The following is a 26,303-nucleotide window of genomic DNA, read 5'->3' as shown; positions in this document are numbered from 1 at the left end:
ATGTATCAATTGGGGTATTGGAAGATCATTTTTGAAAGAGACATTCACTTTCTCTATCATATGTAAATTCCCGAAAGTTTATAAAGCCAATTCACATTCATGTTACTATTCAGATCCCTCATTTTCCTGAAGTAAGGGATGAAAGAAGCCAAGGGCTTTACCTCTTTGTCCTTCCTATTTAAATTTCTACAATTCTCATAAGAAGCTTCCTCTGTTTAAATTTTACAGATTATCTTATTGTTACCAATTATGATATGTACAACATCAATTTAAATGATATTCAAGTATTGTTAGTGGCTATTTTTATTTTATTGTGACTAATCATCTTATACAAAAAATTAATAGATATGCTCTTTTCTAATTTCATTTTATTTTGTTTTTAATTTGACTCATTTATTAATAACATTTGAAATTCAAATAATAGCAGTTATGATTCTTTTAACAGTCACACACCAAAGAGTGGGTTCAGTGACCCCCAAGGAAGTAATATTTGCATATTTGGTTGACGTGGACAACTAGACATGCAAAAACAAACCGTAAGTGGGTCAGTCCTTGACCCTCACCATTCGAATACAACTGTTTTGTTTTTTTTTTCCCCACTACAGTCACTTTTTTTTTTAATGTTTTTTTATTTTTATTTTTTTTTATTGTTGGGGATTCATTGAGGGTACAGTAAGCCAGGGTACACTGATTGCATTTGTTAGGTAAAGTCCCTCTTGCAACTGTTAAGCAGCTTTACACAGAAAGAAATCCTAGAAGCAATTCATTTTCTTATTTTTTGAAATTGTGTTGTTTTATTAGTGATGATAATGTAAATTTGTGATGCTACTTTTTCCAGCGTCTGGAATCAATGGCATAGTTTAAAGATACAAAATGAGAAATTATAGAGGATTATTTTGGTGTCTTCTCTGGGAATTTGTCCATATTATAAACACAAATATATCCAGTTCCTTCAGGTATTATTAGGAAAACAGACAACAATATTGAACATGGTAGAAGAGGAAGTACAAGGAAAAATATTGTGTTGCATTTAATAGACTTAATTTTCAAAGCATTTTAACATTCATTATTCAATTTATTTGCAGAAAAATCATGAGAAATGGGCAGGATATTTAGAACATTTTGTACACAGATGATAATGCAATAATAAGATGATTTGAATTATTGATTTACGAATGGCAGATATTAGTTTAGATTTTTTATAGCAATTTCAGAGCTTTTTGTATATCCATTGGTATAATGGTGAAACTTTCTAAGAGTGTCTTCAAGTCATTTTATATGATCCAATTTATGGGGAATAAAAGTCATGGGAAATACCTGAGATACTAATTTGGAACAAAAGTAAAGTTATATTTCTTATACTGTTATCTAGTATCAGTTGGAAGAGTTAGATTTCCTCCTCTACAGAATGGAAACCACTAAACTGTTTGAATAAATACATGAACAACATTTTTTATTTTTGTAAAAATAATTTGGTGATTTTTTCCAGTAAGAATTGTAGATTAAAGAAGATGGCAAAGTAACTTGAGCTTAAAAAATGGAATTACAAGTTGTATAGGCATAAATTTGTATCTCTCATGAGATAGTTTCACTGACAGTTAAACAAGATTTTTACTAAGTGAAATGTATCAATAAGAATTAATGTGAACCAATAATTATTCATAAATATTATCTTTTTTTGATAACTGAAAGTGTTAGAGAAATTACACTTCCTAGACTTTAAGGGTGGTCTAAAAGTATTATGTGGCTTTGTGTCTAGGAAAATTTGAATACAAGAAATATATATTTTTAGTCTTTTACTATCATGAAAAATGGGAATAAACTCACTGAATATGTAAAATTTATTATGTTGTGTCTCATATATGGAATATTATGGAAAAATTTAAGTTATTATTTTGAAGAAGATGGATTTGAAAATTGCTTATAGTATCTTTTCTGATTCAAATTATGTATTTTTATCACAATAAATATTTCCTGTGGTGATTTATAGAGTTTTACAAAAATATATTGTTCTAATAATTACTCGTACATCATATATTGAATTAGATTTAGTATACTTTTGTCTTATCTATCTATCATAGATACTAACACATGATAGATGTGTAACAAATCTTTAATGAATAAAAAAAGTTTAATTTGAAAGATAAAGAACATCAAAGTGTCAAAGTTGACAAGTGTTATATTTAAATTATTCATTGAATGACAGAATTGGAGAACTATACTTTAGCGGCAATCACAGAAAGCAAATTTTGCAACATGCTGACTTTAGAAATGAGGAAAATGATACTCAGCAACATGAAATTACTTCTCTAACATCACACACACATAAATGCACAAATCCCCTTCTAAATTTGAATGCTAATAGAAAAATCGATTTTTTTCAAAACTTGTGTTTTAAAATCATGACTTTATTTGCTATCAAACAATATTAAAGGTGCCAAGTATTTGATGCACTTAAAAGTGTGTCAGTTTCATCATTTTATATACTCAATGTATCAATGTAGTCAGGGACAGATAATTATGTCTTTTTAAATTTCACCCATAAAAATCTTTGTTTCATATAACCTCCATAAGAATAAATATATACAGATATATAAGTAAATGTATATAATTATGTATACATTGTATAATACATATGTATTGGTAATGTTGCTTGGTTATAAGCAAACCAATTTGCAGTTGAAGAATAAATGTATCTACCCTGTTTCCCCGAAAATAAGACAGTGTCTTATTTTAAGGTGTGCTCCCAAAGATGCGCTAGGTCTTATTTTCAGGGGACGTCTTATCTTTCCTGTAAGTAGGTCTTATTTTCGGAGGATGTCTTATTTTCGGGAAAACAGGGTAGTAGTTAATCTTATAGATTTTAAAAATTCCCTTTTGGTAACAATGCATTAAATGGAAGTTTACAGATTAGAAAGAGGTACATTCTCCTTTAGTGCCTATCCTTACTATCAGGGAGAGACTTAAGCACCTGGGAGATTCTGGGTTATTATTTCTTTATGTCAGTAAGAAAGAGAGAAACAACAAAACTTCTCTTATAAATACACTTTGTTCTTAAGAAGAAAATAAAACTGATTTTGTTCTCTCACCAGGGCTATCTGTACTGGGTATGGATAATGGTCCCAGGTGGTCCCATCTGATCTTTTCCTATTTTAGCTGAAAAATAGCTTCTCACATGTAAGACAGTTCACTTCTATTTGCCTCTGAAAATGAGATGTCCTCACATTTGTGACTAAACTGAAGCCATCACCCTTGTTCAAATCCTCTCATAAATAGACCTTGCAAAAAAATATTTCATACTCAGAGGGGGAAAGGGAAGTGTACCTATGAAAACTTAATAATTGCTTTTAATTTAACTTCCAAATTTTATTTACAGAATTTGAAAAAAGAACTCTAAAAATTGTGTTAAATATTTAATGAAATAAATTTTGATATGCATCATACCTTTCAAAAATGGTTTCAATTTTGTAATCTTCATTTAAACTATTATTTCGAACTTATTTTGGGCTCCAAATTGGAACGTTCCGTGTAAAGCAAATTTTGTCAACTTTGATATTTCTGGCTAAGGTGAAACACAAAGTCATGTCAGGAAATGGACATTTTCACTTTATTATAAAATATTTCAGAATGAGAAAAACAGTGAAGACTAAAGTGAAATTATATTAAATTCAGGCTAGCTTCTTTGTGCCTCTGTGAGAAAAACAAAAGACAGTTACTCCTTTACATCCTTAACATTCTAAGGATTACATCACATCAGGATAGCTGCCTCTTTGAGCCATTGACTTTGCTCTCTTGCCCCTGATGGGAAAGAGAAGCTAAAGGACAACCAAGAGATTAGCTAACATTTTGAATTAGTAAATTTTGAGGAATGGCTTACACTGGGTAAATATATATAATTATGTCTTCTATTCTAGATAGAAGATTCTACAATGCACACACAGAAGAGTGTATTCAGGGTTTCTCTTTGATACTTCTCGTACACTTGCTTAAATTGTGTCAATTTGCAGGATTCTTTCAGTCTAAATTGTATAATTGTTTCTAAATCAACCCATCAAGATGAATGTTTAGGGCACCTGGAAATTATGATATAATCAAGTACTTTATATTGAGGAGACCATTTGTACTTATTTTGTGATCAGTTGGGCAAAGATATTTAAATCAAGTATTAAAACACACGTTATTTTTAAATAATAATATCATTGTGAAGTTTTTCTCAGGAACGATTAGCAATCTTTTAAGATTATATTTTATATCATTTCCACCAAGATTCTGAGCTATGCATTTCTTCTCAAAACCATTTTAAAACTTGACAGATAAAACTGTATGCATTTACCATGTGCAACATGATGGTTTGATGTATAGATACATTGTGGACTAGTTAAATCTAGCTTAGCCCCAAATGAATCACCTCACAAAGTGATCATTTTTCTGGTAAGAACACTTAACATTCATTCTGTTTGCATTTTTTAAGAATGCAATATATCATTAACTGTAATCGCTATGCAGTAGGTCTCTTGAACTTATTCACCCTATGTAACTGTAATTACATATTTTTGATTACCATCCCTATCCCTCATCCCCTCAACCACCTCAGCCTCTGATAATCACCATTCTACTTTCTGCTTCTCTAAGATCGACTCTTTTAGATTCATTTCTCTTACAGCATTTAATGCTGTTTATATTTTGTGATCATACAGCTTCCGATTTTTTTAAATATCTAATTTAGTTCTCACCAGGAACACTTAAAAAGAAATAGAAATGCCGTCTATATATAATGAGAGATGCCAAATACTGAGTCATACATACATTGATGTTTCCTGTTGCCACAGAACAATGCTCACTCATGTAATTTATAGTTTAGTGCCACTCTTTGTAGATTTTAATAAATTATATTTTTCCAAACAATTCATCCCTATGATAGTGTGCTTTTGATTATTTTTCTACAGGAGTTTCACACTGCAATTCCATATGTTCTACATCAGCTTATTATCCCTTTATCACTATAAAATATTTGCTTTAGTTCTTTATATTATGTTCTTTATTCATAATATATTATGCAAACTTCCACTATATATCCTATTTTATATATTGATCAACATGTTTTATAAATTTGTTTACTCTTTCTTTCCTATTTTTATAACAAAATTATCTAACTCTGGACCTAGCATCAGGAAGTTGACACTTATGTTCACATTTTCCATTAACAATTTTTTGTTGTCTGTTGGTTGACAATCCATTGTATAGTTTTGTACATGAATTTATATTTATGAATTCAAGCATATGAATTTATATTTATGAAACATAATAAGATCACAACCATTATTCTTTTTCTTACACAAATAATTAATTTAATTTTAGAAGAATTTTCCCTTAAATATATGTTATTTATTGTGTATGACTTAGTTGCCTTTTCAGGAATTATTAAATATATATTTATAAACTCCACCATAAGTTGTTACTTTCATCAAGCAAGACACTATGTTTTCTTTTTTAAATTTTTATTTGTTATGGATGCATAATAGTTGTATATCTTGACAGGGTACATATAATTTTTTTTTTTTTTTGAGACAGAGCCTCAAGTTGTCACCCTTGATATAGTACTGTGGTATCACAGTTCACAGCAACCTCAAACTCCTAGGCTCAAGCAATTCTCCTGCTTCCTCCTCCCAATTAGCTGGGACTACAGGCGCCCGCCACAATGCCCTACTATTTTTTAGTTGCAGCCCTCATTGCTGTTTGATATGCCAGGCTGGATTCGAACCCACCAGCTCAGGTGTATGTGGCTGGCACCTTAGCTGCTTGAGCCACAGGCGCTGAGCCACATACAATGTTTTGATACAGGCATATACTGTGAATTAATCAACCCAGTGTTATTCATCACATCAGACATTTATCATTTTTTATGATAAAGACATTTGAATTCCACTCATTTAGCTATTTTAAAATATACCCTAATTTATTGTTATTTGCAATCACTTTATTGTGCTATCAAATATTGTTCATTCTATAGAATTATACAACTACAGTTTTAAGGTGCTATATACTTTTTTTTTTTTTGCAGTTTTTGGCCAGGGCTGGACTTGAATCCACCACCTCTGGCATATGGGGCTAGTGCCCTACCCCTTTGAGCCACAGGCGCCACCCAAGGTGCTATACTTTTTAGTTCCTGAATGTGCCCATCCTCTGAAGCATACTTTGTGTCATAGATATTTTGGTAGGATGTTTTGATAATGTTCCAAGAATTATTTTAATAGATAATTATAGATCAGGGGTCCTTATCATTGTGTTGACTTTATATTCCACTTCTTTCAAGAAGAAAAATACAGCAGGTGGCTACATTATGATTTAGGGAGCATACCAATAAATCTAGAAGAAAGTATATTTTCATGTATTGAATTGTACATGTAAGGTTAGCATAGCTGCTCTCAAAAATGTGTACAAACATTTTAGAAATGCTAGAAAATTTTCCTGAATCATTTTTGTATCAAGAAATTTAAATAAAATAATGTATTAATGAGGCTTAATTTAAGCAGTCAAAGAGAAAAGGTATGATATAGCTCAATAAACACTGGATACAAAATTGACAAACCTTGCTTCCTATGCTGGATTATCCTACCTCAACCATGATAACTCACCATTTAGGTATGACTTGATTGGTACAAACTATAACTGAATGTAGTTTCAGAAATTGACTGCAATTTTTAATTTTCATGATTATGACAAAACAATAGCCCAGAGTAACTAATAATTTTCCACATTTTTCAAATCTTGTTTTGTTTTTTTGTTTGTTTGTTTCATTTTAATTGTTCTCTTTTACGTCTCTCTACTTACTGCTACCATAATTCAGGAAAGTAGTAAGGTTCTCTCTACTTACTGCTACCATAATTCAGGAAAGTAGGATAAATAAAGAGGATAAATCAAAGGACACACCTCTTGTGAAACAAGTTGAAGGAGTCTCAGAGCTTAATGACAAAAAGTATTAATGAGAATCCCATTAAAGTTACTAATACTTGCTTTATACTCAGAATATTATCTATGTGAGTAAATGTCCCATGTGCAGTTGATAAGGTTATGTATCAATTGTTAGATGCAGTGCTCTGTGTTAATTTGGTCAAGTGGTTAATAATTTTTTTCAGGTCTTCTATAACTCTACTGAATTTCTATAGATATGGTATGTATTTTTTTAATAATTGAAGCTACCATTTTGGATTTTTGTTTATTTGAATGTTATAAGATTTTTATTAATGCATAGTAATATTCTATTAAGTGCACAACTATTTATAATAGTCATTATATATTTATAATAATACATTATGTAATATATAACATGTATATTTTCCTCTTGCTGAGTTTTTTCCTCTATCATCATATGATCCTACTTTTCATGCCTGGTAATATTCTTTGTTCTGATAATAACTTTGTCTTACTCCTACACCATTTTTTGGTTAATAGTCCACCTTATTACTTTTAATCTATGTTATTATATTTATGGTAGATTTTTTAAACAGCACCTAACTGGTTCTTGTTATTTTACCCCATGTGACAATTTCTGTCTTCTAATTGGCATGTTCAGAACTTTTGTTTTATGTGATTATTACCATGTTTATATTAAGTATCACTATATTAAATTAAACACAGCATGGCACTAGCTCCTCTTTATGTGTTCCACCTGCTTTTACCCCCCTTCTTTTCTTTATATGCTTTCTTTTGTATTGATTGATTATGTATTTTGATACAGTTTAATTCCACTGTCTATTTCTTATTTATATTTCTTTTAAAAATCTGCAATGTATTTTTGACAGTTGCCATGGGGTTTACAATACACAGTTTAAATTAACCAGCCTCTAACTACTAACTTCACCTATCAGCAAAAGGACCTTGCCACAGTATGTACCCTACTTCTCTCTCCAATATTTTGACTTTTATGTTACCATACATCATTCCCTACATATGCTATTAACACAAAATGTATTGCCACTAACTTTCTGAGCATTTTTGATGTATGGTTTTCTATTATTACTTTCTCAATTTATCTAGGTATTCTTCTGTCCCCAATATATGCTTAGCTTAGCTAAACAAGGGCCATATATCTCCATAGGATAAACAACAACAACAACAAAAAAAAAACTGGGAGATTCATTACATTCAAATTTATCTTGTTCCAAAGCTGTTTTTTCATGTGGATCATGCCTCTCCTCAAAATGGCTTCACTTCCATCAACATCTTCATCATTCATGTTAATTTGTTACTCAAACCCCTTAAGTAAGAGGGTTTAAATCATCCTTCCAGGTAAGAAGCCATTACCTGCAAAGGATAAGGTCAAATGTAAAGGGAATTTTGAATGGTTAGTAGAGACGAGGAAGAAATAAATGAAAGACAAGAGTTGTAGCCTTATGACCAAGGCTGTATTTTTGTCACAGACTTTCCTATTGTCTGATTCCTAAGAGAAAACAAAACAAAACAAAGCAGCAAGCAATAAGGACAACTTCAGAATCCCAAGCAAGATATGATAGGATAAAATCACTGTGGAAAGCAAGAATATTCGAAGAGAACAAAGAGTAGACTGTGGTGTATGCTGTGTTCTGACAAACTAGTCTCCACTTTCGGAATTTCACACTTATTCCCTGCCACAGACAGTTGGTTAGTATTAGCTCTAATTTCAACCCTTCTGTAGAATTTGCCCCTCAGTAGAGATAAGGTTACAGCCCCAAACCAGTCAAAATAGGGTTAATTCATTACCTATCCATTAGGTGATGCAAGGTATAATAATCTAATGCTCTTATTTTAATTCTGAGCAATTCTGAAGTGCCATCCCTGTTTGACAGTTCTCAGTAGAATTGGCTGAGGGGTCTGGTTTTATTGAGTCACAATTCAATGTCTTTCTCCAAATGTGTTCCATGTATCCCCTTACATGCATTGTTCTCCATATAATCAATTGGCTTGCAAATCTCTGCATCACGGTTCATTTCTCAGGGACATTGGCCTGTAGTGCTATACTAGTAGGTAAAATACAATTTTTCTGTTCCGTATACGACTTCATTGTCTTGAATGGATGACATGCTTCACAGATTTTTTTAGCTATATTGAGTCTTGGATTATGTCAGCAAGAAATTTCATGCCAGATCAGATCAACAAATCATTTCTAAGACTCTCTTCCTTCCAAGTTATCAAGTTTTCATCATTTATTATTTGGCATATTTTGCATTCTTTCATCATGTATTCCCTGGTTTTATTTGTTTGCTGGTTTTGAAGAGTTAATACTAATGGTATTTTTTAAACTTTAACTTGATTTCTTCATGTTTTAAATAAACATAATGGTACTTGTAGAAGTATGGTGAGGAAAAATATCCAATCACATAGGGATATCATTTTTCACAGCACCACTCAACTAACATAATTGCTATTCTATATCTATTCTTTTCTGTAATCTAAAATACAGATGCCAAGGTCCTTGGTATATAATATCTCTTATAGTACAGTCCCAGTAACTCAACAAAACATTTGTTATAGATGTGAGAAGCCTAGTCTATGATACAAATATCTCCAAGGAATAAAGAAAAAAATTGAAAAAACAAACCTTTAATTTGAAAGAAGATTTTTTGTTCCTAATCCCAAGTCATAAAAGTACTTATAAAGAGTAGATGATTTTAGTAGGTGATTTTAGAAGCACCTTTTCTGTATCCCACAGTCCACACACAGACATACACAGATAGACAGATAAAGGGTGGGTTTAAATCTGCCTTGCTTATTGGATCTTAGATAGGTAGGATGGAACTGTGCCAAATATATTTGAAAAAATATCAATAACTATGTGCTACAAATGTTCTTTGGATTTTATTTTCAAGGGAAGATACAGAAAAGTCTTTTGGCTGTGTTCTTTCTTTCCAAGCCAGTTAATAACTACAGAAAAAAAAATTCTATAGTAATTAAAAGCATAAAAGAAAAAAAAAACACAAAAAAACAGTCTGTGCAGTTTGGCAGTTTCTTAAAAAACTAAACATACCCTTATAGGATCCAACAATCACACTCCTTGGTATTTACCCAAATGAGTTGAAAACTTATGTTCATAAAAACCTGCACGGAGATGTTTATAGAAATTTTCTTCATAATTGCCGAAACTTGGAAGCAACCAAGGTGCCCGTAGTAGATGGATGAATACATAAACTGTGGTACATCCAGACAATGGAATAGTATTCAGTGCTAAAAATACATGAATTATCATACCATGAAAAAAATACGGAGCAAACTTAAATGCATGTTACTAAGTTAGAGATGCCAATCTGAAAAATCTCCATACTACATGGAAAAGGCAAAACTACACAAACAGTAAAAAGAGCAGTGTTTTCTAGGAATTACTGGGAGATGAAAAACAGAACATGAAGAATATCTACATCAGTGAAAAAAGTCTGTACAAACTATAGCGATGGACGTATGTTATTATTCCTTTGCCCAAACTCATAGAATCTACAACACTAAGAGGAAATTCTTATGTCAACTGCAACCTTTGGGTCATCATATTGTATCATGATAGGTTCATCAATTGCAATAATGTTTCACTCTAGTCGAGGATGTTGATAATAGTGGAGGCTACACATATGAGCACATGGGAAATCTCTATATCTTTGTCTTTTTTTTTCAATGACCCTAAAACTGCCCTCAAAAATAAAATCCTAAAAAAATTCTGTGAGTGAAAATTATTACAATACTGTCAAGACTCTAGGGCAAACATCGGCATTTTTTTTTTTCTCTAAAGGTCTATCTAGCAAGCATTTAGTCTTTGAAGGCCATCTGCTATCTCTTGTACAGGTTGTTCATTGAGTTTGATTTTAGTTTTGCTTGCTTTTTACAACTCTCTAAAACTCTAAAAGCCATTCTTAGCTCATGAGCTATGCACAATAGGTCATAGGATGGATTGTGCTCCTGGACCTTTGTTTACTAACTCTTGTTCTAGAGCATTCTATATTTTGTAAATGTAAGTGCAGTGAGAGATGACTGGATGAGATAGTGGTCTATCAAAGCAGGAAGTAGCCCTGTACACTAACTTGACCCCTGTCTGTTTAATGGAATATGATCTATAACTTCTTGTTTAAGCTGTGCACTATCAAATGAGTCTTGATGAGTAATTAGAATGAGTTCTAATATACTAGCCATGATTCAGCACCCATGATTTTAGACATAGAGTGACATCTTGAGCAAAGAAAATCAACCACATTTTTTTATCAATCTGCCCTTAAGAAATCATTTCAATGAATCTGAGTATTTTTAAAACATAGCAGAAAACAAAAACAATAACAACAAGACAATGCAGAGTGATCATACATGATGGTTACAGTATAGAAGATAATAATGTTTTCCACAAGTTTCTTAAACTTAACGAAACTGAGGATGACCAGTTTTCAGAAACAATAATGTCTTGGCATTCTGGGCTATAAATTACTAATACATGAGTATGGAATTTGCAAAATACATGAAATGAAACAAAAGATATTTCAACTTCTCTGAAAAGAAAGAGACTACAAGCAGGATTTTTTCCTAAAATTATGATGAAAATAAATGTAAATTTTACTGAGAGCCACTAGAAGTTTAAACAAAAAATATGTACCTTTGGCAGTTTATAATGATTATTTCAATTCTTTCTGAATTCTTTTAACTTACTTCTGATAGAGTCTAACCAAGTAATGGCATCAAGAAATGATGGTGTGGTTAGAATAATGGCCTGATTTATTGATAAAATGTATCAATTTATTGAACTGCAAATACCTTTCTTTTTATATCCTCTGCCACCTTCAAAAGCACAATATGACTAAAGTGAAGGACAAATGAAGCATAAATTAAATGAAATTATCTTTTATATTAAATTACATGAAAAGATACATCAAAAACATGGCAAAATCAAAGTGATATTTATATGGTAAAGAAATAAGGGGATCCATCTTAAAAATTTTCTATTTCATCAATGAAGATAAGAGTATGGTCAAGTGTTTAAGCAATAGCTTTAGTACAAAAACACCCATTATCCTGGAATAGGGGAAGTTTTTAGTACCTGACTTTGAGATTTGTAATAAATCCTAGAAAATTGTGTGCAAGAAAAAATGTTCATCACACTGTTGTGAAGGTTGTTTTTAAGTGTGTTGTTTGGATGTCTCAGCGATAGTGTTAACTCAGTATTCTCTGGGGTAGGTTTAGAGTAGCTATTGGAGTTGAGAACACTGTTCTGGATAGGATAGCTTAATCATCTTTTTTGTTTTAAATTTTGGATTTCGTGTTTCAAAAATTTTTTTAACAGTTTTCAAATTTTTGTCATAAATAGACATAAGAATTTTTAACTGTAAATCACTGAAGAGAAACCAGACAAATGGAGAAGCTATGAAGTCTTTGCTTAAAATGAGTCAGTTATAGAGAGATGAAATTGTGGAATATAGAAGACTCTTCTTTAAGTTGTGTCATTTATTGAAGGAAGTTATATTAATTCCCTCTTTATTGACATTTTGTTTACAGAATTGAGTCTCACAATCATTACCATAAAGGCTATCATTTTCATTAGAAAGATGTGCAAAATAATGAGAAATCTAAGTTTTTCTTAGTCTGAGACAATTTGCTTTTTGCTGTTAAAACAATACTATATATTTGAGTAGACACAAGTATTAATGGTGTTTCTACTTAGTTTAAAGTAAGATTGTACACGTTTTTATTCTCTTTTGAAAGACAGATTTTTGAGGGTCCAAATTTTAGTTATTTGCATTAAAACTTTTTTCCTAATTTACACTGATAATAGGAATTGAATTATAAACAATGTATTCCTAATACTAAAAGCCATTTTTTAGGAGTCATGACTATTGACTGATTTGCCACATTGAATGTCCATTGTTGCACATTCCAAACAACTGCTTGCATGTGCAATTTTTTTCCATTAGCTGCTTCTTACAAGCATAAAGTCGATTTTACATGTAAGCTACAGAATTAACCTCTGGGCATGCCGTCTGTCTAAACAAACACATTTCCAATAGAGTTATAAGGAGGGATTGCTCTTCAACCCATGGTTGTGAATGTTTAAGAAATTGTAGATTATGGAGACCTCACACCGCACCCAGCCCAGAGCACTGGGTCTGCCTGTGCGCAGTGGCCTTCACCGTGGAAGAGATAAGCACAGCAAAAACCCACTTAACGTTAGATCTGTTCTGCACCTTGAAGGAAAACAATCCAACCGGAAACATCTTCATCTCTCCCTCCAGCATTTCATCAGCAATGGCCGTGATCTTTCTAGACACCAGAGGCAACACTGAGGCGCAACTGTCTGAGACTTTCCATTTCTCTAAGGTTGAGGAGATTCATTCAAGATTTCAAAGTCTGAATGCTGATAGCAACAAATGTGGAGTGGCCTATATTCTGAAATTTGGTAATAGATTATATGGAAAGAAAACCTGTAATTTCCTCACTGAGTTCTTGGCTGTGACTGAGGAAATTAATGGTGCTGAACTGAGCAGTGTGGATTTTCAACATGCCTCTGAAGATGCAAGGAAAAGCATAAACCCATGGGTCGAAGGACACACAGAAGGAAAATTCCAGAACTGTTGGCTACAGGTGTGGTTGATAGCATGACTTAACTCATGTTAGTAAATGCCACCTATTTCAAGGGAAACTTGCAGGAAAAATTCATGAAATAAACCATGACCAATGCACCATTCAGATTGAATAAGAAAGACACAAAAACAGTAAAAATGATGTATCAGAAGAAAAAATTTCCATATGGCTACATGGAAGACATTAAGAACCGGGGGCAGGAACTGATCATGCTGAGTAAGGAACTCAGTATTATCATTCTGCTGCCTGATGACATCGAGGACCAATCCACAGGTCTGAAAAAGATTGAAGAACAACTGACTTTGGAAACACTGAATGAGTGGACCGCACCTGAGAATGTGGATGTTATTGCAGTCCGTTAGCTTTCCCCTCGCCAGCCTGGGTGGGCAGGACCTCTTTGATAGAAGCGAGGTTGATTTATCTTGTCAGGAGCCAGATATATATATATATATTTTCTTTAATTATTAAATTATAGCTGTGTACATTAATGCGATTATGGGGCACAATACACTGGTTTTATAGACATATTTTCATCACACTGGTTAACATAGCCTTCCTGGCATTTTCTTAGTTATTGTGTTAAGACATTTATATTCTACATTTACTAAGTTTCACATATACCTTTGTAAAATGCACTGTAGGTGTAATCTCAACAATCACCCTCCCTCTGCCCACCTTCCTCCTCCCTCCCCTTCTTCTCCCCCTTCCCCCTATTCTTAGGTTGTAACTGGGTTATAGCTTTCATGTGAAAGCCATACATTAGTTTCATAGTAGGGCTGAGTACATTGGGTACTTTTTCTTCCATTCTTGAGATACTTTACTAAGAAGAATATGTTCCAGCTCCATCCATGTAAACATGAAAGAGGTAAAGTCTCCATCTTTCTTTAATACTCCATGGTGTACATATACCACAATTTATCAATCCATTCGTACATATACCACAATTTATTAATCCATTCGTGGATCGTTGGGCACTTGGGCTTTTTCCATGACTTAGCAATTATGAATTGGGCTGCAATAAACATTTGGGTACAAATATCTTTGTTATAATGTGATTTTTATTTTTCTGGGTATATACCTAGTAGAGGAATTATAGGATTGAATGGCAGATCTATTTTTGATCTCTAAGTGTTCTCCAAACATCTTTCCAAAAGGAATGTATTCAAAAATTGTCCATGAGTCCTTTGTGGAAGTGAATGAAGAGGGTGCAGAGGCAGTGGCTGCCACAGCAGTCATTTTCACCTTCTGTATTCTGATGCCAGAGGAAAATTTCACTGCCCACTGTCCATTCATTTTCTTTTTTCAGCACAATCCCTCAGCCAGCATCCTGTTCATGAGCATATCTTTTTCCCCACAGAAGAAAGAGACTGTTTGTTTTTTTTTTGTTGTTTTTGTGGTTTTTTTGGCCAGGGCTGGGTTTGAACCCACCACCTCCGGCATATGGGACCGGCGCCCTATTCCTTGAGCCACAGGCGCCGCCCAGAAAGAGACTGTGGTAATACAAGATCAAGCTAAGAGCTTTATTACCTGAGTTTACCATGGTGATGATTTTCCTATACCTTTATCAATAAACTACTATCCAAGATAAACAAAACCCCACAAAACAGAAATATGAATTATGAAGAATACACAGTTTTAGTGCATTGCTCTCCATTTCTATAATCACATTCTAGAAAGATATTAACTTTGGTTTATTTTTACTATTATTGTCCTAATATCATTGTCATTAAAATGTTGCCAGATTAAAATAAGGTTAACTACACCATGAGAAATAGTATGGTAAAGGTAATTAAACAATGCTGACCTAAAACTCCATATGTATGTCTGATTTAAAGATATATGTTTAACCCCAGTGAATTAAAACAAATTTAAAGTGCACGACTTCTATTTTAACTAAAATTTACATGTCAAAATAGAATAGCAAGATCATCAGGTTAGACCTGCATGAATTAAAATTCAACGAATCATTAATTCTTACAATAAAAGATTTTTATCACACTAGTAGCCCATGGTATTTAGGAAATGAGTAGCAACATTTCATAGCAACGGTATGAAAATTTGTAAGATATGTAGTACGAACTCTGACAATTAAGTTTGTGAATTCATCCTGAAAACATGCTACCTATCTCCTTGCTCCATATCGCTACAGTCACCTTCAAAGTACCCTTAAGAAGTTGTTCACTGAGGGAGCACATAGTCTACACTTCAAAGGAACTTTAGAATTCTTTCTGGAATGGCCATCAGAGGTGTCAACGTATTACACATGATGTCCTGAATGTCATCAAAATGTCTTCCATTCAATATTTTCTTTTATTTTAAGTTAAAGCAAAAAGGAATTGGGAACCGGCACAGGTGAGTAGGGAGGATGTTCCAATACAGTTACTTGTTCACTGGCTAAAAATTCCCTCATAGACAGTGCTGTGTGACTTGGTGCATTATCGTGAGTTGTTGGCCAAGATTTTGAGTTAAGATTTTCCTACTGCTTCCCTGTGGATGTTTACTTGGTCTGCTATGCATCTCATAGTCACCAATTATTTTTGATGCACAATTTTCAAATAAATTTTGCAATGTTTTCATCAGTTCTGCTTGGCTGACCTGACCTCTCTCTGTCAGTGACACTTTATCTCACCTCAGAAAAACATTTAATCCATTTGTACACTGCTATTTTCTTCATGGCACTGTCTCCGTAAATTTGGACTAACATAGTCCTGATTTCATTTCTGCTCTTGCCAAGTTTAACAAGAAATTTATGAATTTTTGTTTGTCACTCTAACTCAAGCTTCAACATTCTCGCAATGGCACACAAAAACACAAGGATGAATGCCACTCAGCAAGACACTGCTACATGTGTGCACAAACACAGCTGTGAGACCCTAATACATCAAAGTTATGAAACCTTACTGAATGTTTATACAGATCTGTCAATATAAGTGCAAGGTGGCAAGTTTGGGAACTTAATTGACAGACCTCGTATATATCTTATGATCTTGCTCATATGTGGAATCTAAAAAGATTGATGTCAGAAAAAAAAAAGAATAAAATAGTGGTTATCAGGGGCAGGGAAGGATAAGGCATGTGTGAAGATGGGGAGAGGTTGTTGAACAAGTATCAAGTTATAGTTAGGAATAATAAATTCTAGTGTTCTATCACAGTACAGTGACTACTCTTAACAATATAGTTTATTTCAATAAAATTAGAAGAGATTTTGAATGGTCTCATCAGAAAGAAATGATAAATATTTTAGATATTACATGTTATCTACCCTAATTTTATATAGTACCTTGTATACCAGTATCAAAACATCACCCTAAACCCTATAAATAATTACAGTTATTATGCATCAGTTTAAAATAGAATAAAACTTTTAAAAAGGCAAGTTATATTTATAATAGAGCAATATAACAGAAGTGATCTTTAAAACTAAATTGATTAGTTAAAGGGCTGTATAAATTGAGAGAAGAATCTTTATTACAGCTATAAAGTAAAAAATATAAGTTAGATATAAGTAGAGTTAGTGCAAAAAATGTTCGAAATTTAAGTTAAAAAATCACTTGCCTTTTGGTTTGTGATGAGGAGGGTGGAAAATTTTTCTACTACCTAGTTTCTCTTCAAATACATATATCATTACTTGAATGAAAAGAAAAATGAAATGTTAAAAACTATTCATAACTTTCAAGGTGGTACATATTGGTTCAAATTGGAGGGGGGCATGTATGCTAAGGAGAGGTAGCAAACATTCCAAAAAAAATTTGTCAGCTCTTAACATATTTTGCTTTCTTTATCTATGGATAGGTGGCTCATATATCTTTACCAATAAAAAATGCAATCATTTAGGTTAAGGGAATGGAAAACAGACTTGGACCAAACTTTCTAGTAGGAGCAAGCAATTTATTCATACTTCTGAAAATTATCCTACTTCGTTGCATATGCAATTTTGTGTACCCCAAATACTCATTTGTGACCTTTCCTCTGAAAAGATACAAACACACAAACATCTTTTCATGTTTACAAGGTCATGATTCTTATTTTTTTTAATATATTAAATGGGTACAAATGTTTTTGTTACATAGATCACCTGAATAATGCTTAAGTCAGGCATTTTAGTGTGACCTGATCCCAAATAGTGTTCATTGTATCCAGTATGTAAGTATTTCATCCTCTGCCCATTGCTTCATTTCCAATTCCCCTACATCTCTTTGTACCCATGTGTGCCCCATCAATTAGCTCGCAATTATTAGAAAGTACATGCAGAATTTATATTTCCATTCATATGATACTTCATTCAAGATAAAGGCCTTCAATTTCATTCAAATTGCTGCAAAAGACGTTATTCCTCTTTATGGCTGAGTCGTACTCAGTGGTACTACATACCATATTTTCTTAATCCACTCAAGAATTGATGAGCATTTAGCTTGATTCCACATCTTTGCAATTGTGAATTCAAGTACAGGTGTCTTTTTGATAAAATGTCTTCTTTTCCTTTGGGTAGATATCTAGTAGTGGGATTGCTGGATTAGTTCTTTGCAGAATTTCTACACTGTTCTCTGTAGAGGTTCTACTAATTTGCAGTCCCACCCACAGTGTATATGATTTCTTCTCTTTGAAGCCGTGCTAACATCTGTTTTTTTTTTTATTTTTTAATACAATAATAGCCATTCTGACAGGGGTAGGATGATGTCTCTTTGTGGTTTTAATTTGCGTTTCCTCGATCACTAAGTGGTGTTGAGCATTTATCCAGGTGTTTGTGGACATTTGTCTGTCTTCTTTTGAAAAGCTTGTTTCTGTCTATTGCCCACTTTTTAATTAGATTATTTGTCTTTATTTTCTTTCTGATCTTTTTGAGCTCTTTATAGTTTCTGCATATTAGCTCTTCATTAAATATAGAGCTTTTAAATATTTTCTCCCATTCTGCAAGTTGTCTGTTGATTCTGTTGATTATTTACTTTGCTGGAGAGAATTTTTTTATTTTAATTAAGTTCATTTATTTATTACTGTTGGAGTCTTAGTCATAAATTCTTTATCTAGGCCAACATCTGGAAGAGATTTTTCTACATTCTCTTGTAGAATTTTTGTGATTTCATTCCATACATTTAAGTCACTTATCATCTTGAGTTAATTTTTCTATATTGCAAGAAATAGGGGTGCTGTTTCATTCTTCTGAATTTGGCTATGCAATTTTTCCAGTATCATTTATTGAAGAGAGCATTTTTTCCCTATAGTATGCTTTATCTGGTTTGTTGAAAATGAGTTGGTTGTAGTTATCTGGCTTTATTTCTGAGTTCTATCTTCCGTTTCATTGGTTTATGTCTCTACTTTTATACCAGTGACATGTTGTTTTGATTACTATAGTCTTCTAGTATAATTTGAAGTCTGGTACTGTTTGTCCTTTTGGCTTAGGATCATGTTGACTATTTGGGGTCTTTATTGGTTCAAATGAAGCAGAGAATTTTTTCTAAATCTTTGAAATACAACATAAATATTTTAATGGAAACTATCTTGAATCTGTAAATCACACTGGGCAGTTTGGACATTTTAGTAAGGTTGTTTCTACCAATCCATAAGTCTGAATTGCTTTTCCATTTGCTCATGTCATCTCTGATTTCTTACTTCATTATTTCATAGTTTATATCCTTGAAGAGAACTATCGCTTTGTTGGCTAAGCGTGTCTCTAAGTATCTTATTTTTGCTGTACCTGTTGTGAATAGTATGAATCTTTAATTTGACTTTCAGCTTAACTTTTATTACAGTACAGAAATGTTACTGATTTGTGTACATTGATTTTTGTAACCTGAAACTTTAATATATTTATTTATTAATTCTAATAGTCTTTTGGAGTAGCTTTGGATTTTCTAGGTATAATATCATCTCACCAGTGAAAAGTGACAGTTTGACCTCTCTTTCCCTATTTAGATATGCTTTATTTGTTTCTCTTGCCCTATTTTTCTGGCTTTTCTATTTGTTTTATAACCTATTTAGCTTCATTGTACTTTGGAATTTCTACTAGAATAAAGATTGCCATGTTGGGTGGCTTCCTTAATAATTTATTGAAAATCAAATAACACACTGAGTTCCTTTGAGTGATTTTTCTTCCATTCAATAGGGGTTAGAGATTTATCCATATTGTGTAGATAATTATTCATCTACATTTTTATTTAAATATTGCTATATTTAACAATGTATTGAAGAAATACAAACTATTATTATTGGTATTTCTCTCTTCCTTTCTCTTTTTTCTTTCCATATTCTTCTCCTACTGTTCCTACCACAATCTCATTCATAAAACAGAATGTTTCACCTTCCTCATTTTATGCTTGCTTTCAGGGATAATATTCCCTAGTTGATTTGTAAAAATAGATCCATGGGAAATATCTTTTTAAAGATGCAGTCTGTCAAAAAATGACTTTATTCTATACCCTTGACTAGAATACAAATTTCTACTATAAATTTTTTTTCCACTGGGATTTTTGAAACTATCTCTCCATCACTTTTTCCCTTTTGTTTTTCCTGTGTACTTTTCCTTTTACTTGGGAATGATTTAGAATCTTTCTTTTATTCCTCATATACTGAAGATTCATACTGTCATATTCCTTACCCCGACTCTTTCTCTTATTTTGGTTCTCTGAATCCTTTCTGGATCCTTTTACTTGTAGAATTTAAACTCATTGTCCAAAAACAATTTCTTGTGTCATTGTTTGAATACTTTTGCTATTTAGTTTATAAATTTTCTCTGTCAAAATACTGTTAGTTTAATGACAAACCCCTTAGATTCATGTATCCTTTTTCTCTTTTTGATGTCTTAAATCCCCCTACTTTCAGTGATTTCATGAATTTAATTTCCCAACACTTCTGTTAAATTATTTATTTTTGACTATTCTAGTTTTTATTTTCTTGTACTCAGTGCTTTTTTGTAATCTGTTTTTTTGTCATAGATTCGATAATTTTTTTTTTAATCTCTGAAGAAGCTAACTATAGTTTAAACTACTGATAACCATCTTTCTTATCTTGTTTTCTGTATTAATATTTGTTTTTTTTTTTATTTGTTTGTTTTTGGTTGAGCTTGATTTTTGCCTTTCTGGAGTGCCTTTCAAAACACTCTACTGATTGTTTTTTGACATTTCATATTTAACAATTAAGTAGCAAAAACTCTGTTAACAACAGTGTAGCAGCCCATATAGCCTATGGCTAGAGGGAGTGAGAATGATAAGAAATACCTATATAGTTCAATGGAACACCTTGGTGGAAAGGGCATGGAGAGGATTTAGCTCTCCTAACAAGCATGAGAGCTCACGAGATGAGAGCAGTGGTGAATTGTCAGTCTCTACACCTGTGGTCTTGAGAGACACGAGATCAGCCTTATATTAGGGTGGAGGAGAAGGCAGTCGGGAGCATGCGCATTCTATCACAAACCTGCTTACTCGGACTCTGTCTCCTCTCCTGCCTGCAGAACGCCAGCACAGCGTCTCTCTGCGTGCGGAAGATTACCAAGCTCTGCTAAAGACTAAAATCTATCTTTCTAAGAAGACTTCTTTACTCTCTCTAAGACACACTCTCTCTCCAGCTCAAGTAGATAGCCCTCAGGCACCTCACAGACCTGAGCAAGGTAACTCAGCAGTCCATGTCCAGAACCTATTTAAGCCTGCCGAGACCTAGCCAGTCCTGGGTCCTGACAAGTGGTGTCAGGAATGAGATGACATAACAGGTTTGCTTATCCGGTAGAATTAAATTCAGGATGGTCAGGGAGTGAAAAACCTTTTGTGTAATCTTTAATGCCAGTAGCTATAACCTTTCTCTCTGAGACTCTTTAATTTTTTCAGGTAAGAATTATCTACATGACTGACTACAGAAAACCTGTACTGTAGAGTTCTCACTATTCGTTCAACTAATTTTTATTTGACAGGTTATTTTCTCTCTTATAATTTTATTCTGCCGTTAATTTGCCTGTTAATACTATTGCCAAGATTTTTGCTTCAATTTCTCCAGTTTATGTACTTCCTGATTCTCAGGAGGAACTAGGTAAAGAACACATCTGGGGCTCAGATTTGTTACTTTCTCTTGCTTCACCGATGACTTATCTGCAGTCTTTACATCAACATCATGCCTTTTTAGTGCTTATCCATATACTCCACGGTATCCTCATGCCATACTATATACATTGCTGGAGTTCTCAAGAGGCAAATTATCTTGTTTCCAGCTAGGCTTACTCTCTCTATAGGAAGCTGGCATTTTACTGAGTACTCACTGTATTCTGCTAAGTCATTTACCATGCTCTCCATCCCCACTGTTGTGCTCAGCTGGTCTCATCAAATTTAGATTTTTCTGAATTTTTAATCTTTGTTTTCTGTGATTTTCAAATAAAGGAGAAAGCATATATTTTTTGTACTGCCATATAAAAATTCTAAAAATTGTTTCTTATTGAAAAAATTGGGTAATACATTTAATAATATTTGATATTAATAGGATTTTTATACTTTGGTCTTATTTTTTTATGTTTTGATTACATTTACATTGCCAATATTTGTTCATAGTTTATCAGAAGGCTATACTATGTTTTGTAATACAATACGTAATCAATACCTTATTTTGCTATGCTTTTAACGTAAACTTTCAATATCTGATTACAGATAAATGTCTCATTTACTAACTAACATTTTATCCCTTTATCTATCTGGTAGCATTTCATTAACAGTTACATTGAAATGTATTATTAAAAGCCAAAATTAACCAGGCACAGTTGCTCACTTGTAATCATAGCACTTTGGGAAACTTTGAGGCAAGGAGGTTCACTTCAGGCCAGGAGTTCAGGGTCATTGTAAGAGAGACCCTGCCTCTACCAAGAAAAAATAGAAACATTAGCCAGGTGTAGTGGCTTATACATGTAATCTCAGCTACTTTGGAGATTAAGGCAGGCCACAGTGAGCTATGATGATACCACTGTATTCTAGGCTGGGCAACAGAATGACACCCATCTCAGAAAAAAAAAAGAAATAAAGAAAAGAAAAAGGAAAACAAAAAAAAAAAAAGGAAGAAAAGTCAAAATTACTAGCAAGTATAGTGGTATAGATTAGTCTCTTAAATTACACATCCTGTCCAATTAGCCTGTAACTATAAGCATCTACTAGTTATAATAAATTAAAAGCACTTTGGGGTGAATCATTCATAAAATAGACATCAGTATATCAGCTGATTGCATTCAGGCAACTTTTTGCACCTAAAGTTATTGCCTTGAATTACATATTTAAAAACGTGATTTGTTGGAGCGGCGCCTGTGGCTCAGTGAGTAGGGCGCTGGCCCCATATACCGAGGGTGGCGGGTTCAAACCCAGCCCCGGCCAAACTGCAACAAAAAAAATAGCCGGGCGTTGTGGCAGGCGCCTGTAGTCCCAGCTGCTTGGGAGGCTGAGGCAAGAGAATCGCGTAAGCCCAAGAGTTAGAGGTTACTGTGAGCCGTGTGATGCCACGGCACTCTACCGAGAGCAGTACAGTGACTCTGTCTCTACAAAAAAAAAAAATAAATAAATAAAAAAAAAAAAAACGTGATTTGCAAACATGGGCAAAAGATAAACATTTTGGGTAATTTATCAAAACTTTAAATTAGTAATATATACAAGGTGGTCATGAAGTGCATGTGATTGCACACGAACTTTATGGCCACCCTGTATCTTCTCATCCATATATTTTTTCTCGGTTCTTTCTGTTATAAGTAAAATTGCATATTCCTTGATTTCAGAGGGTAGGAGCATCCCTTAAACTCATCTATATTCTCATGCATTATTCTGTTGTATATCACTAATATCATTTGTGTTATTTTGTACTTTATTAGTCTTCTTAATTTGCACAATCAACACATTTTATCTAATCGCAGTTAAAGGCCTTACAGAGAGGAATGAAAAAAAATCACATATTCTAAAATGCACTGAACAATTCTGCTCTACTCTTCTGTTTCAACTTTTTCCAAAACCAACTACTCTTTGAAGAAAACTGTAGCACTTTATTTCAGTTGTTTCAGAAGGGTGGCAAGGATTTTATCATCAACAAGTTTGTCATTTAAATGCATTCTTTTCTTCTACTCACCCATCTGTTTGAAATTTCCTCTCAGAAATCCAGTCATTTTAATAAAATGCCTATATTGCAAACTGGATAGAAATATATCTTGATGAAAATTTGTAGTAAAGAGGTAAATTTTTTATACTTTGGATCGTTATATATCATTACATATTATATATTTCATTGAGCATTTCTGAAGGTTCAATTTTATGATAATAAAATTAACTATTATATTTGTATATTTTTACTTGAAAAACACTGCCATAAGGACATTTCTCTATGTACTATATTTTAAAAAGGATTCATATAATCATATGAGTACATATTATCTCAATTGAAAGATAATTTAATTAGATTCCTAAATCCACATTATATCTAAAAGCCCGATCTTCATTGGAAGCATATCCTCCTTAGAGATGTAACGATTTAATCAAAAGAATTAAAACAATCTGTTAACATCACCAAACTTTATTAATGTATAGAAAGATAGACTAGAACTTGATGTTATGTCAACAACCCTCCATAGAAAGAGGGAAGTAATTCGGATAATTATCTTTTCATACTTAGGGCCACACACAAAATTGATTATTTTTATATCTGAGGAACAGATATTGTTATTGAAATTCAAATCATTTCAAAATTTATACTCAAAGCAAATTTTTATAGTACAATCATCAAGAGGATATAAAGGAGTTAGTAACAAAAAATGCTGACACCTCTGTAACTAGACTTCTGTAACCGGGCTTGGCTATAATAAAGCACCATTTTATTAAGCACTTAATTAATTGCCACATTAAAATGATAGGAGCCCAACTCATAAAAATGAGTTATGAGAATGCTGGCTTCTTTTGCTGTGTTAACTGAAAATGCAAGCTGTACACACTAGTTAATTAAGAAAAATGTAATCAAGCCACAGATAGTGTGGGTGTGTAGTTTGGAAGCAAAACTTGCAGGTGTGAGAAGATAAAGAAATGTGATCATGACATCATTAGTTGAAACTACCATTCACTGGAAATAGCTCATAAGCTAAAGTTTCATAAGCATAATAAACTGAAATCAATAGAGTTTCACAGAGGTTTTATGCTGCAAATTTACTTATTTTTAATTTTCAGTTTAGAGATGCCTTTAAGGAGTGTATGCTATAATAGTAATTCAGTGCATATAGACTCAATGGTCTTTGAGGCCATTTGTTGAAAATCAGCTTAATAAAAAGAAATATATCACTTCTTATTCTATTGCATATATTGTGCTAAGGATTTTATATGGATTAATTTCTATTTATCTCAATGATATTTTCATGTTCATTCCAATTTTATAAGTGGAGGTTTATGGACATTAAATAACCTTTCTAAAACTACAAAACACGTAGTACAGGAGACAGATTCCTAACAGAGCCATTATACATGACTGTACAACCTGTGCTTTTAAATATTATGCCTGCTATCACTGTATTTGATTTAAATGCCACCTGTAAAATAATAATCATTTTCTGGGCACATGTTATTGTATCTTGGGCCAGAGAGTCTTGTGTATAAATTACCCCAATTGCTCTAAATTGCCCTTTAAGAAAAAAAAAAATAGGCAAAGCAGGAATAATCCTATCTGTTCAGAGATGCTGGGGCTGACTGGGAAAAGAAAAAGAAATGTGGTTTTCCATTATGGATAATCTGGACCCCAAATAAAATTACTCATATCAGAATTAGCCAAACTTCAGAACTGATTCCTGTCTCTTCTTAAAATGTTGGCCATTATCTACTAAGCTGTTTATATTAATATGGTGAACAATACACCCTCTTTTCCTGAAGAAATAAGATTCTTTAGCTAGTCCTTCTAGAGATCTATGCATCTCCATTATTGAACTACACAAAATTGGATCATCCTATCTTCATAGAATGCTGTAAAGAGAAGTAAGAAGTAAAGACAGTCATTATTACAGGATTTAACAGCATAGGTACTTCATCAGGGTCTTAAAATCTAGAGAGCCTAAATTTCTAGCATTTTATCCATCTCTCCCTCAGGCTGATGTCTTATCCTTTTGCTGTTTTCCATATTTATCAGAAAAATTTGCCTAAATTTTAGCTCTCTTATACATCTGGATTTTGATCTATATAGTACCAAAGCAATTTAATTGAAAGATGATTTTAGTATATATACGTTGTATTATTTCTCAAATTGAAAAATATTTTGTATTATAAAAACAAACCACTATGTAAAATAAAACCTAATGTTAAGGTGATTTATTGCTAATCAAGTAGTTTTGCTAATAAAACAATCTCTCTCTCTGTCTCTCTCCTCCCCCCACCTCAATGGCTCATTCTCATTGAAATTAAATTTAGTCTTCAATCCATCAACAAAGAATCCTGGTTTGATTAATTTCAAATAAATATTTTCTATGTTTTATACACTTAGCATGTCTAAGACTATCAAATTGTTATGGAGTGTAAATATATGTATGTACTGTTTTATTTGGGTTATTTTATAAAGCAGCCTTTTACTGCTATCTACTCTGCTTACCTTGAATCCTTTCCCTATATATTCAATGAAGAATAAATTAAAAATGCCAAGAAAAAATCCAATAACACGCACATGGCCATCTCAGCTTTGGCCCACGAAGTGATTGGGAGGCCAGGACTCCTGAGCAGGAGGGAAGGAACAGCCAGCTGGGGGCGCATTAGCCC

At 32.8% G+C, this 26,303-nt stretch overlaps 1 pseudogene; it reads left to right on the top strand.

Annotated features, from left to right (window-relative positions):
• Nucleotides 1–13,230: 13,230 nt before the first annotated feature.
• LOC128566440 (leukocyte elastase inhibitor-like) lies at nucleotides 13,231–21,076 on the top strand (annotated as a pseudogene).
• Nucleotides 21,077–26,303: the final 5,227 nt, after the last annotated feature.

Source organism: Nycticebus coucang, chromosome 15 (genome assembly GCF_027406575.1).
Source record: "Nycticebus coucang isolate mNycCou1 chromosome 15, mNycCou1.pri, whole genome shotgun sequence".
In the NCBI taxonomy this organism is placed as follows: Eukaryota; Metazoa; Chordata; class Mammalia; order Primates; family Lorisidae; genus Nycticebus; species Nycticebus coucang.
This window is presented reverse-complemented; position numbering and strand designations above follow the sequence as displayed.